The sequence below is a fragment of the Thamnophis elegans genome, chromosome 4 (genome assembly GCF_009769535.1).
Source record: "Thamnophis elegans isolate rThaEle1 chromosome 4, rThaEle1.pri, whole genome shotgun sequence".
Lineage (NCBI taxonomy): Eukaryota > Metazoa > Chordata > Lepidosauria > Squamata > Colubridae > Thamnophis > Thamnophis elegans.
In genome coordinates, this window is record NC_045544.1 from 59,247,272 (window position 1) to 59,258,704 (window position 11,433).

Sequence of the window (11,433 nt, forward strand, 5' to 3'; positions counted from 1 at the left end):
TTAAAAAGGTAAAGATTCTTTCAAGCTGAGCTTGATTTTTAGAGACCACATGGCTACAACATGGAAAAAGTATGGCATTATATTCTTCTGCTCTTTTTAAAAAAATCTAGATTGCAATCCTGAGATTTTCTGGTGGTCTCCCATCTAAATGCTAGTCCTGATGCTGGTTGGCTTTTTTCAGCTTTGCCAAGGTCGGTTAGGTTCTACCTCTAGCTATGGTCTCAAAATTATTACCAGGGGGTTATTTTAATTATGATTGTTCAAGAGGAATGCAATGCAAAATCGGTGACTAAATAACCAGTTTAATGTTAATTCAACATAAATGTAAATAAAAGCAAACTTTGTTTATTTTTTAAAATGCTCTGATTTCCTGATGCTCATTCTCTGAGCACAGAATAGAAATATGAGCTGAGAGACAAATGAGTGATTATCCAAATGCAATTTAAGGGATGCTTTAATCATAACATTGGTGACTACCTCAAGTTCTCTTTCCAATGGCAAATACAGTAAAGGACATATAGGATGCCATGAAAAACAAAGAAATAGAGCAGGGGTGTCAAACTCAATTTCATTGTGGTTAAGCTTGGGAGGAGGATGGGGGTGGCTGACTGGGTGGATGTGGTCAACTCGGTGGACGTGGCCAGCTTGACGCCACTCCCCAAACTGCTGGCATGTTTCCTCTTCACATTGGGTAAATGGGCCAACACCACACTGGCCTGATCTTTCCTCTTCACACTGGGTAGACCAGGCCAAAGATATGGTCAGTATCAGTGTCATTGTGACTTTGAATGGTCACTAAATGAACTGTTGCAAGTTGAGGACTATCTGTACATGTGGATCAGTTAGAAACCCCATCAACATGTTGCATTCGTCCACTATGATCTTGTAATGCTTTCTGCGTTTACCAAGTTACATGAGTTACTGATTGGTGAATTTTATAGGGCTGCTGATTGGTTTATATTTAGCTGGGCTTTGAAACAACAGCACATAAACAGTTAGTTAGTTAGTTACTTGCTTCCTTCCATCATTTTACTATATCACAACCAATACCTTGAATTGAATCACCTTATAGTCTTTCTCCTGAGGTCAAAATTCCTGTGACAAAAAGAAAACACCACCTGCAAAATTCATACTACCCCAACTTCCAAATTTCATGAATCGTCATGTTGCCTAAGGAACTGCAAAAGTCATAATATCCCAAAATATACACTTACTTCGCTTTTCAAAGAGAATGGCCCCTGCTTTTCTGAACATAGACGCTGTTTTAGTATTGTCGCGCAACGTAATGCATTGCTGCTCTTTCGCTGTAAATAGAAACGCTCTGTGGAAAGGGCAGAGAAGAGGGACACTTTCTTAGACTTCGAATCACTTTATTGCCACGTTGAATGTACACTAATTGGCATACATTAAAATGAAATTTCATTGCGTACATCTGTCAAAGGGTCACCACCTCCAATATGCACTACATAAACATGACTGACTGACTGACACAATGAATGAATGAATTAATTAATTAATTAATTAATTAATAGTATGCATATGCCCACATATATTATATGACACAGAGAAAACACAGTCTAGTTCGGATGCATACATGTAATGATGAGAAACTTTAAGTGTTGATCTGTATTTTATTTAGAAGTATAGTTTGCCCAATTGGAGGCACCTTCCGACTTACCATAAAATAACAGGAGCAAGATACATTAAAAGGAAAAGGAGGCGGACAATCATAAATAGCAGCATTAAACCCAGTCTAGATCGGATAAAATGAACTTTGTATAAGAGCTAGGAGCTCCCATCTCTTCTGTACACCTTTGTATCTTCATTAAATCTACTTGGAAATCTAGATTTGGAGCAGAAGAAGAATCGCTAAGAGGCAAAAGATGCTCCTGTGATGGAGGAGATTGTTGGATCCAATCCTAATGCAGATTAAAAGTCAATACTTAATGCATAATTCTGAGGATACTTTTACTGATTTTATATAGCAAGAATGTGGCACTTGAAAAAGAAGAGCCATATTTAAAAAGGCAGTAGCTGCATAGTGATATCTGCTGTCAGAAACAAACCGCAGTTCAGTACAAAAATCACAAGAGTCCTTAATGCAGATAGTCCTTGACTTACAACAGTTCCCTTAGTGACCATTCGAAGTTACAATGGCACTGGAAAAAGTTACTTATGACCATTTTTCACACTAATGACCGTTGCAGCATCCCCATGGTCATACGATTGACACTTGGGTGCTGGGCACCTGATTGACATTTATGACAGTTGCAGTGACCTGGGATCATGTGATCACCTTCTGCAACCTTCTAACAAGCAAAGTCAATGGGGAAACCAGATTCACTGAATAGCCGTGCTACTAATTTAACAACTGCAGTGATTCATTTAACAAATGTGGCAAGAAAAGTCATAAAATAGGGCAAGACACACTTAACAAATTTGTCTCTTAACAACATCAATGTTGGTGTCAATTGTGGTTGCACGTTGACTGTACAGTTACCCTCAATTTACAATTATTCATTGAGTGACCATTGAAAGATACACCAGCACTGAAAAAATGTGACTTATGACTGTTTTTCATACCTGGGACCTTTGCAGCACCCCCATGGTCAGGTGATCAAAATTCATCCGCTTGGCAACTGGCATGTACTTATGTCAGCTGCAGTGTTCCAGAGGCATGATCATTTTTTGTGACTTTCTGACTAGCAAAGACAATAGGATGACAGATTCACTGAACAACAGTGTTACTAACTTAACACCTGCAATGATTCACTTAATAATTATGCCAAAAAGGTCATAAACTCACTTAACAACTGTCTTGCTTAGCAGTGGAAAGTTTGGGCTCAACTGTGGTTGTAAATCAAGGACTGCCTGTAGAGTTGTTGCAGTACATTGCATTGCATTGTATCAAGTTCTCTAAGTATTAGCTGAATTCTATCTTCAATACTCTAAGGAAGTTTTCAGATAACCAGCAACAATCAAAACTACTTTTTTTGAGCAACTCTCATAAAATGCAAGAATCCTATGATTACCTGCAGGTAAATGCTGTTTCAGTTTCACATTTGATAGCACAAGCTCCTTTAGTTAAGTTCTATAGATGGTGGTTCTGACCAAGGATCCAAGCACCATCTGTCCTTACATAATTGTCCAGAATATTTCCTTGAACTTGAAGAGGGGAAAAAGTAAGAAGAGTTTAGAAAGTAAAACACCAAAGACATACTTTTCATCAAATGAGAGGCTTCCTTATTCTGCCTGCAGGGAAGTATGTATACCAGAATGTAAAATCTGCAGATTGCCTGAATGTGTAAGAATTATAAGGGTTACATTAACACTTGGGAAAAAGTTTAATTATTCCAGTGGCAGGTGGGACATTTCACCCAAAATTATTGTGATGTGATCTGAGTGAGAGGCTGACATTCCTGGAACTGGAATCTTGGCCCCAGAACTTGAATAACTGGCCTGCAGATGAAAGTTGATTTCCCTGAGCAAGGGATGATAAACCTGCAAATGAAATGATAATTCCTAGATTTCTTAGTAGAAAGAGAGAATAGGGCTACAGTGAATGGAATGATTAGAGCAAAGGACAATCTGAGATTCTGCACCATTTTTCTGCAGTACTCAATATGGAATCTTTCTAAACAGTTCTGCTGGCTTTATAAGTGTCTCTATTGAGATAAAACTCACTGGCCGGGAAGCACTGACTTAGATAATTGCCTCGGGTGCCAAATAAGAGTATGTATATTTGTGAGAGAGACAATGCCAACACACCCTTTCTTGTTTGTTCAGATTTTGTTTAACTCGCCTTTATATTTTTATAAATAACTCAAGGTGGTGAACATACCAATTCTCCTACCTTCCTTTTATTTCCCCTTACAACAACCCTGGGAGATGAAGTTGGCCTGAGAGTGAGTGGCGGGCCCTAAATCCCTCAGCCACTTTCATACTTAAGGCACGACTAAAACTCCCAGTATCCTGTTTTCTAGTATGATGTGTTAACCATTACACAAAACTGGCTTTCAGGCAGGAGATAAAATGGGGACGAAACTGCAAACCATCTTTTTCAAGGCAATGCCTCAAAGTTGTGTTATCATCAGGTTCATTGCTAACTTTTTGTCCCCAAGAGCACTTTATCATAATTTATCCATGGGAAAAGTAGAGATTGTGAGATTTTGAGTCCCAGAATGCTGTGGTTTATTTCACAGTTAATGCAAAATCAAGTCTTTCTTTGCTGGCTTGATTTTGGCTATGTTTTAAGAAATGTCTCCAGTAAACCTTGTGCAATGGCAAACTGTTGAGGCAAACAAAGGTCACCTTGGGAAATTACTATTTGTTTTGTTTCCATCTTTCCTTCTGGTTGAGCTCAGAGTGGTATGAATAATATATCTAGGCATTTTCTATTTAAGCAGGGAAAGGCTTAGGTCCATGATGGCACGTGGAACCCCCTCTGCGGGCATGCAAATTGTTGCCCAGCTCAGCTCCACCACGCATAAGTGTGTTCCTCCTGCCAGCCAGCTGATTTTCGTATCTCTGCCATGCATGTGGGAGACGTGAATGCATGTGCGGGGGGGGGGGTAGTCGAGGGGTGACGCACACATGCATGGGGGCTGGGGAGGAGTGGGAGGTTGCAGCACCTGCCTACTGCCCATTTTTGGTCCCAGGAGGCTTCAGGGAGGCCTGATATGCCCAAACAGGGTGCAGGGAGGTCACGAATGCATGTGCAGGAGTTGTGCATGCATGCGCAGGGGGACAGGGTGTGCAGGGGGCTGTCACATGCACATTGAATTAAGGGTGTGAGCATACACATGCTTTTGGCATGCGAGGACAAAAGGTTAGTCCTCACTTGCCTAGGTCTTAATAAGCTTAGAAGAGCAAAACTCTTGTTTATGTTCAGCTTATCCTCAGCCTCCCTCCAGAATTCTCTATTCCTGTTCTAATGGACTTCGGCATCTGACACTGGGTGAGTTGGTGATTGGAAGCTACTGATACAGGAGAGAAAAAACCCTAAGTGACAGAAACCTTTCTCCTTCTGGAATATCTAACAATACGCTATATAAAGTCAAAACACAGCTAGGGTATGTTGAAAATTATTCTGTAGAAGTTTTATCTTCGTTCTGGTTTAGGATGAAGAACGGTTCTAATGGCCTTTAAGATGGCTGCTGAATTGCTGAATTACACATGCTCCTGCGGTCAGCTTTGCTGTATTCAGAAACATTTACCTTTACCATAATTTTCAGACTATAATACACCCCAGAATAAGATGCACCCAAGATTTTGAAGAGAAAAACAAGAAAAAAAGTTTTTGGCCTCTGTGCATCCAGTTTTTTGTTCTCTTTAGTACCAGGAGCACTCTACCCAAGCCTCCCAAGCCTTCCGTGTGCCCCATTTTTGGCCTCCCAAACCCCTCAGGAGTGCTGTTTTTGCTCTCTCCAGCCCCCAGGAGTACTCTGCAGGCCTCCCAAACCCTCTGTGCCCCCATTTTTGCCCAAAAACGGATGCACAGGAGGCCAAAAATGGCCATATTCAGTGTATATAAGATGCACCAACATTTCCACCCTCTTTTAGGGGGGGGAGGAAAGTGCTTCTTATATACTCCAAAAAGTACGGCAATTCCCCTCTTAAGCAAATATTGTCTAGACTCTAGCTAGAAAACTTACCTAGAACTTGTTTGTAATATGAAACATATTTAGCTTGAGCCCCTTCTGCAATAATTTGTGATGTTTTCTGACAAAAGATGGAGTTGTTCCACCACTAATTAAATCTAGCTCTGTAACCTGCCTGCCTAGTAACATTATTTTTAAACAACTGAGAAATATCTAGAGGAAAAGAAGAGAAATATAATCTAAGGGTAATAAATATTAATAGAAGAAGAAATGCCATATACGACATTGATGTTTTATTTACAATATGCGTGTTTTATATGAGTGGTTCCTAGAATATTAACATTACATAGCATACAGACACGATTTGCAAAATTTAGTTACAGAATCTCTCACATCTCATTTTACAATAAATTGGGCACAGAATTATTCAGCCCTTTTCTCTTAGCATTATTAGTTCCTGGGACTTTACAAAAATCAGATCCCATTGTAATGTAAGGTTTTAGAAACAGAAATGTAATTATTTAGTATTTTATATATAAAGTTAGTAACATCACGCATTTATCCAATATGTGCTCATTCAAACTTTCCAAGGTTAAGTCCAACACTCATTAAATATGATATTTCTGAGACTTCTATTATCTCAATTCTTCTGAAACCCAGCAAAAAAGAAACATACCTGTGTAGAGAAAGAAACTAACCCAATATATATTTGCAGCACTCCATTTTGGGACACAACTTCAGCAAGTTGTGTGCTGAAAGCTCTGTGTGTCTGCGGACAAAGTTTTATTGACTTAGCTTAGTTAGACAAGCCTCGAGCAAAGGAGATTAACCAAATTGGGTAAATATTCTCTCAGTACTTTGGGCCTCTCTTCTCTGGTCGAAATGTTTCAAACATTACCTTGAATTCATGATCTTACAAAATAACATTTAAATATTGAAGTGATGAAACAGAAAGATAGAAGACCTCTCTTTAGATTTTTTTATTCTGAAATTCTCCCTTATAGGTGGACAGACAGACAGACAGACAGACAGACAGACAAGAAGGATAGGATAGGATAAGACATGGTAGGGTAGAGTAAAGGTAAGACAGAATACGGGAGGGGAGGAATAGATTTTTTAATGAGTTGTTTAGCTAAATTCATATACAGCTTCTTGCAACATTTTAAGATATGACACTGATGGAAATCTGAACTCAGGCTGATTTCTAGCTATTATAGAATGTATTTGTTGGTTGTGTACATCTGAAGTTATGCACTGGATTTAGCTTTTGGATACAGAAACAACTCTCCTATGTGGCACAACCCAATCCAACATATGGTAGCAAATAATAAGTCACTTCAGGGGAAAATGGTTTGGAAATCTGCCGGGGAAAGCCTTTCAGGTGACAGAGGTTTAAAATATTAATTTTGGCTCCATTGATGCATATGCGTTTCTTACCTCAGCCATATTCAAGCCAATTGTCATCTGGTAAAACGTAAGGAAGGAATAAATTATTTGTAGTGTACATGCAGTTCCTAGTTCAGAAAAGATTAAATCATGATTGTTAACCATTGTGGAAATTCTCCCCTTAAGAACCATATGTCCTTCTCATAACATCTTTTCAGCTAAACATCTCACAATCATTAAATGAATTCAGCTTTGCCTATTGACTTTGTTTGTCAGATGCTAGCTTGAATGTTCTCAATTGTGATCGCATTATTTTCAAGCTAACAGAATAACAGAACAACAGAGTTGGAAGGGGCCTTGGAGGTCTTCTAGACCAACCCCCTGCTCAAACAGGGGACCCTGTGCCATTCCAGACATGTAGCTATCCAGTCTCTTCTTAAAAACCTCCAGTGATGGAGCAGCCACAATTTCTGAATGCAAACTGTTCCACTGGTAATTGTTCTAGCTGTCAGGACATTTTTCTTTAGTTCTAGGTTGCTGCTCTCTTTGATTAGTTTTCAGCCATTGTTTTTTTGTTCTGTCTTCAGGTGCTTTGTATCATAGATTGAACCAGTGGTGGGATTCTTTTTTTTTTTACTACGGTCTGTGGGCATGGCTTGGTGGGCATGGCAGGTGAAGGATACTGTAAAATCTCCAGTTCCTCCCCACTCCAGGGGAAAATAACTGCAAAATCCTCATTTCCTCCTGATCAGCTGGGACTGGGAGGCCGAAAATAGATGGGGGGCGGGGCCTATCAGAGGTGGTGTTTACCTGTTCTCTGAACTACTCAAATTTCCGCAACCGGTTTTCCAGAACTGATCAGAACCTGCTGAATACCACCTCTGGATTGAACCCCCTTCTTTGTGCCAGTCCCTTACAGATGTTGCAACCATCATAAGTCTGAGCAGAGTGACGTAGCAGGAAACAACGTGCATATGCATGGCTGGAGCATGGAACAGGGCAATGGTGCGATGCGTTCAAGAAGTAGCATGGCTCCAGTAATTTTCACTGCAAGAAGCCTGAGCAGCCACTGTCTCTTTTTGGCGCAAGAAGCATCCAGCCGCACCGAAAAAAAGAGGAGGCAGTTGCAAACATCTCATAACAAGGTACTGTATGCCGTAAAATTGTCTTAGCACAGATTTAAGTTGATTGTGACATCTCTATTTTACCTTCTTCCAAGAAAATGAAAGCAGCTTTTATTTTCACCTATTACCATTTTAATTCTCACAATTATTCAAAATAAGTTAGGCTAAATATAGTAGAACAGTTTGAACTCACATTAAGCTATTGATTGTTTTTATAACATAATAGCTAAGTTCATCTAAGCCAGAATGGCTGAGTTCACACAACATGCCAAGCCAAAGCAAGCCCATTGTACTTCAATGTGATGCTCAAAGATCAAAAAATAGAAGGAGGTATACAGAAAGACACCCCTGAAGTGAGGAAAAGATTATTGAAAGGAGTACTGAAGGCTTAAAAAGTGAACAAGCAGCAGAAATAGAAGAAATACTTAGATCAACACAAACGAGACAAGAAGATACAAGATCCTAAGGGAGGAGTACAGGAGATGTGCCAAGAAATCAATAAGAAAGGAGATACGAAAATGGGCAAGAGAGGAGGGATATACATAGAAATGGGCAAGAGATGAGGGATATACATGTTTAATACAGGAGTTTTTCTATTAAGAAACTAGTATAAACATAAAACTAGAAATTAGGAAAATATTATTTTTTTAAACTTGGGAATTATTTTTTAATGATTAGAAAATAGAAGCAGAGTTAGAAATGTGGATATGTAAACAAAGATAAAGTAATTTGTAAAATGGAACAATGAATTTTGAATAATTAAGACAAGTAAGCCTTATGATTATTTGGAGGATAATGGTTATAATGTGATCTCTATATGATGTCCATAATGTTTGATATTATCAATTGATTCTAGAGAAAACTGAACAAAGGGTTAATTAAATAATGATTTTTTTTTTAATAAGGATAAGTGAAGAGGGTCTGAGAATAGGATCTGAGAACAATAGTCATAATTATTATGTGTATACAATTTACTATCTGTACTTAAAAGAGATTGAACCCAGACAATACACTGTTATGTGAATGTAGAAGTTTTATATACAACGCAAGAAAATTGTACAATTAAAAAACAATAGTTATATGGAGAAAGCTTCCTGGCTGGCAGAGTGTAAATCTGCATTGAAAGTAAATTTTCTTTATTTTTCAGGAAGGCAAGACCAACAGCGATGTGCACCAGCATTACTGGATGAGCTGAGACTGATATACAGTAAATGTACATTTTTATACCATTTTCTTCTTGAAGCCCTTTTGTCTTCTTTGTACTATTGTGCGATCGCTTTCGTGTATGCTCTAGTTAATGGTTGTAATCCTACCTTTGGGTTTGTTATTCCTCTACCCTAGTAGTAAATGGGGCAGGATGGGCCCTAGTGTCTTCTGATGTATTTCTTATTTTTTAACTGTTTTATGATTAAATCTTCACCCTGAGCTAATCAACTCTCCATACTCCTGATCAGTGACGTGCGGTGAGGTTTATGACTGGTGAGGCAAGTGGGCAAAAGCCACCCTATGTCGGACACAGTGGCAGGATGTTCGGACTCCCCGGCTCTGTGTCCACCATAGAGGTGGGACGTGTCCCACCTCTATGGTGGACAAAGCGCCGGGGCTTCGGTGGGGCTTTCAGCAAGCCCCGCCAAAGCCCCGGCACAGTTTTCCGAAAGCCCCACTGAAGCCCCGCTGCTGTGTCCGACATGCGGACACAGCGCCGGGGCTTCGGCGCGGCGGCGCGGCTTTCCAAAAGCCCCGCCAAAGCCCCGCCACAGCTTTCCAAAAGCCCCGCCAAAGCCCCGACGTCACGCCTCTATGGCGGACACAGTACCGGGGCTTTGGCAGGGCTTTCCAAAAGCCCCGCCAAAGCCCCGGCACAGCTTTCCAAAAGCCCCACCGAAGCCCTGGCACGGCTTTCCGAAAGCCCCGCCAAAGCCCCAGCTCTGTGTCCGACATAGAGGCATCCTGCGGGACGCCTCTAATGGCGGACACAGCGCTGGGGCTTTCAGAAGGGCTCTACCACACCAAGGGAGAACCCATCTTTCTCCCCACTCCTACAAAACAGCATCAGAAGGAGAAAGGGGCAGATTATATTAATGAAGACATCTCACACTTAAAGTGGTTCCCCTTAGACAGGAAACAGAAAATGATTATAAACATGCCTGCTGAATGGTCAACCTCCTCGCTTTAACAGTTTTGGGTTGCCGAAACATTTTTAAAAAAGTGCCAGCCTGTGCGCCAGCAGCGGCAGGTAAAACACACGGACACACACAAATTACTTACAATAATGCAATTACTTACAAATTACATTAATTTTGAATTCCTCCCACTCCCTCTGACCCACATACCTTTTCCAGCTCTTTCACAGAGGATTTCAACTCTGCTCTTGTCTGCCATGATGAAAATGTAAAAATGTAAAAGGAAAAAGGCAAGAGCTGCTGAGGTCAGGCTGGATTAGCTGCTGCCAGAATCTCCAATGGTTGACTCTGCTTAACTGTTTAAAAAAGCCTCTTTAAAAAGTGCCCTCTACAGGAAGAGGCGAGAGAACCACGTGCCTCATCTACATAAGGAATTTTTCGCCTTTTAACCCTTGCTTAACTCTGCTCGAGTGATCATAAAGATAGACTAAATGAGGCACGTGGTTCTCCTGCCTCCTCCTGTAGAGGGCACTTTTTTAGAGGCTTTTTTAAACAGTTAAGCACTAAGCAGAGTCATCCACTGTGACTCTGGCAGCAACTACCTCAGCCTTTTTCCATTTACATTTTTTTTCTTTTCATGATGACAGTGGTGAGACCCTGCCTCCCCTGCCTCCCCTGCCTCCCCTGACTGCACGTCCCTGCTCCTGATTAATCTTTGCCCTGAGCTAATCAATCTTTGTTATAACTCTGACCTTTAGCTATTTCAAAGGTAACGTCTTCTGCACATCCGGGGTCTTTTTTTTATTATTTCATACTCTGCAGCTGTTTCTAATTGTCCTGACACCCTTGTAATTATTCTCAGGAGGTTCTTTTAAAATGAATGCTGGCATTGTTATTCTAGTGACTTGTAGTCTGGTTATGTGACAATACTGTTTCTTAAGGTTTCTGGCCTGGTCTTCCTAGTACAACATTGACTCAGTGAAGTTTCCCTCTTACATAATAATAACAAATAAAAATGATGCCAGTTGGAATTGCAATGCTATCTCTTGGTCTTAGTCTGAGCACCATGGTCCCTAATTTAGGAGAGAGAAGCATCAATGTTCACCTGCTCCTTGGTACAAGAGGAAATTCATTTTTATCTTTATTCATGAACCCAACCTAAACTGGGCCCTCTTGAGCTGCCTATTTTTAAAAATGCCA

At 40.3% G+C, this 11,433-nt stretch overlaps 2 long non-coding RNA genes across 3 annotated transcripts; one reads left to right on the top strand and one right to left on the bottom strand.

Annotated features, from left to right (window-relative positions):
* Positions 1-1,301: 1,301 nt before the first annotated feature.
* Positions 1,302-6,425, bottom strand: LOC116508202. The gene is made up of 3 exons (XR_004255293.1): positions 6,277-6,425; positions 3,033-3,165; positions 1,302-1,321 (listed from the first exon to the last, which is right to left on the bottom strand). It is a non-coding gene; the product is annotated as an uncharacterized LOC116508202 (long non-coding RNA).
* LOC116508203 lies at positions 4,611-9,339 on the top strand. Of its 2 annotated transcripts, none has more exons than XR_004255295.1 (3): positions 4,611-4,957; positions 7,896-8,131; positions 9,258-9,339. It is a non-coding gene; the product is annotated as an uncharacterized LOC116508203 (long non-coding RNA). The 2 variants fall into 2 exon arrangements; XR_004255294.1 differs by lacking the exon at positions 4,611-4,957 and adding an exon at positions 6,558-6,681.
* The last annotated feature ends 2,094 nt before the right edge of the window (positions 9,340-11,433 follow it).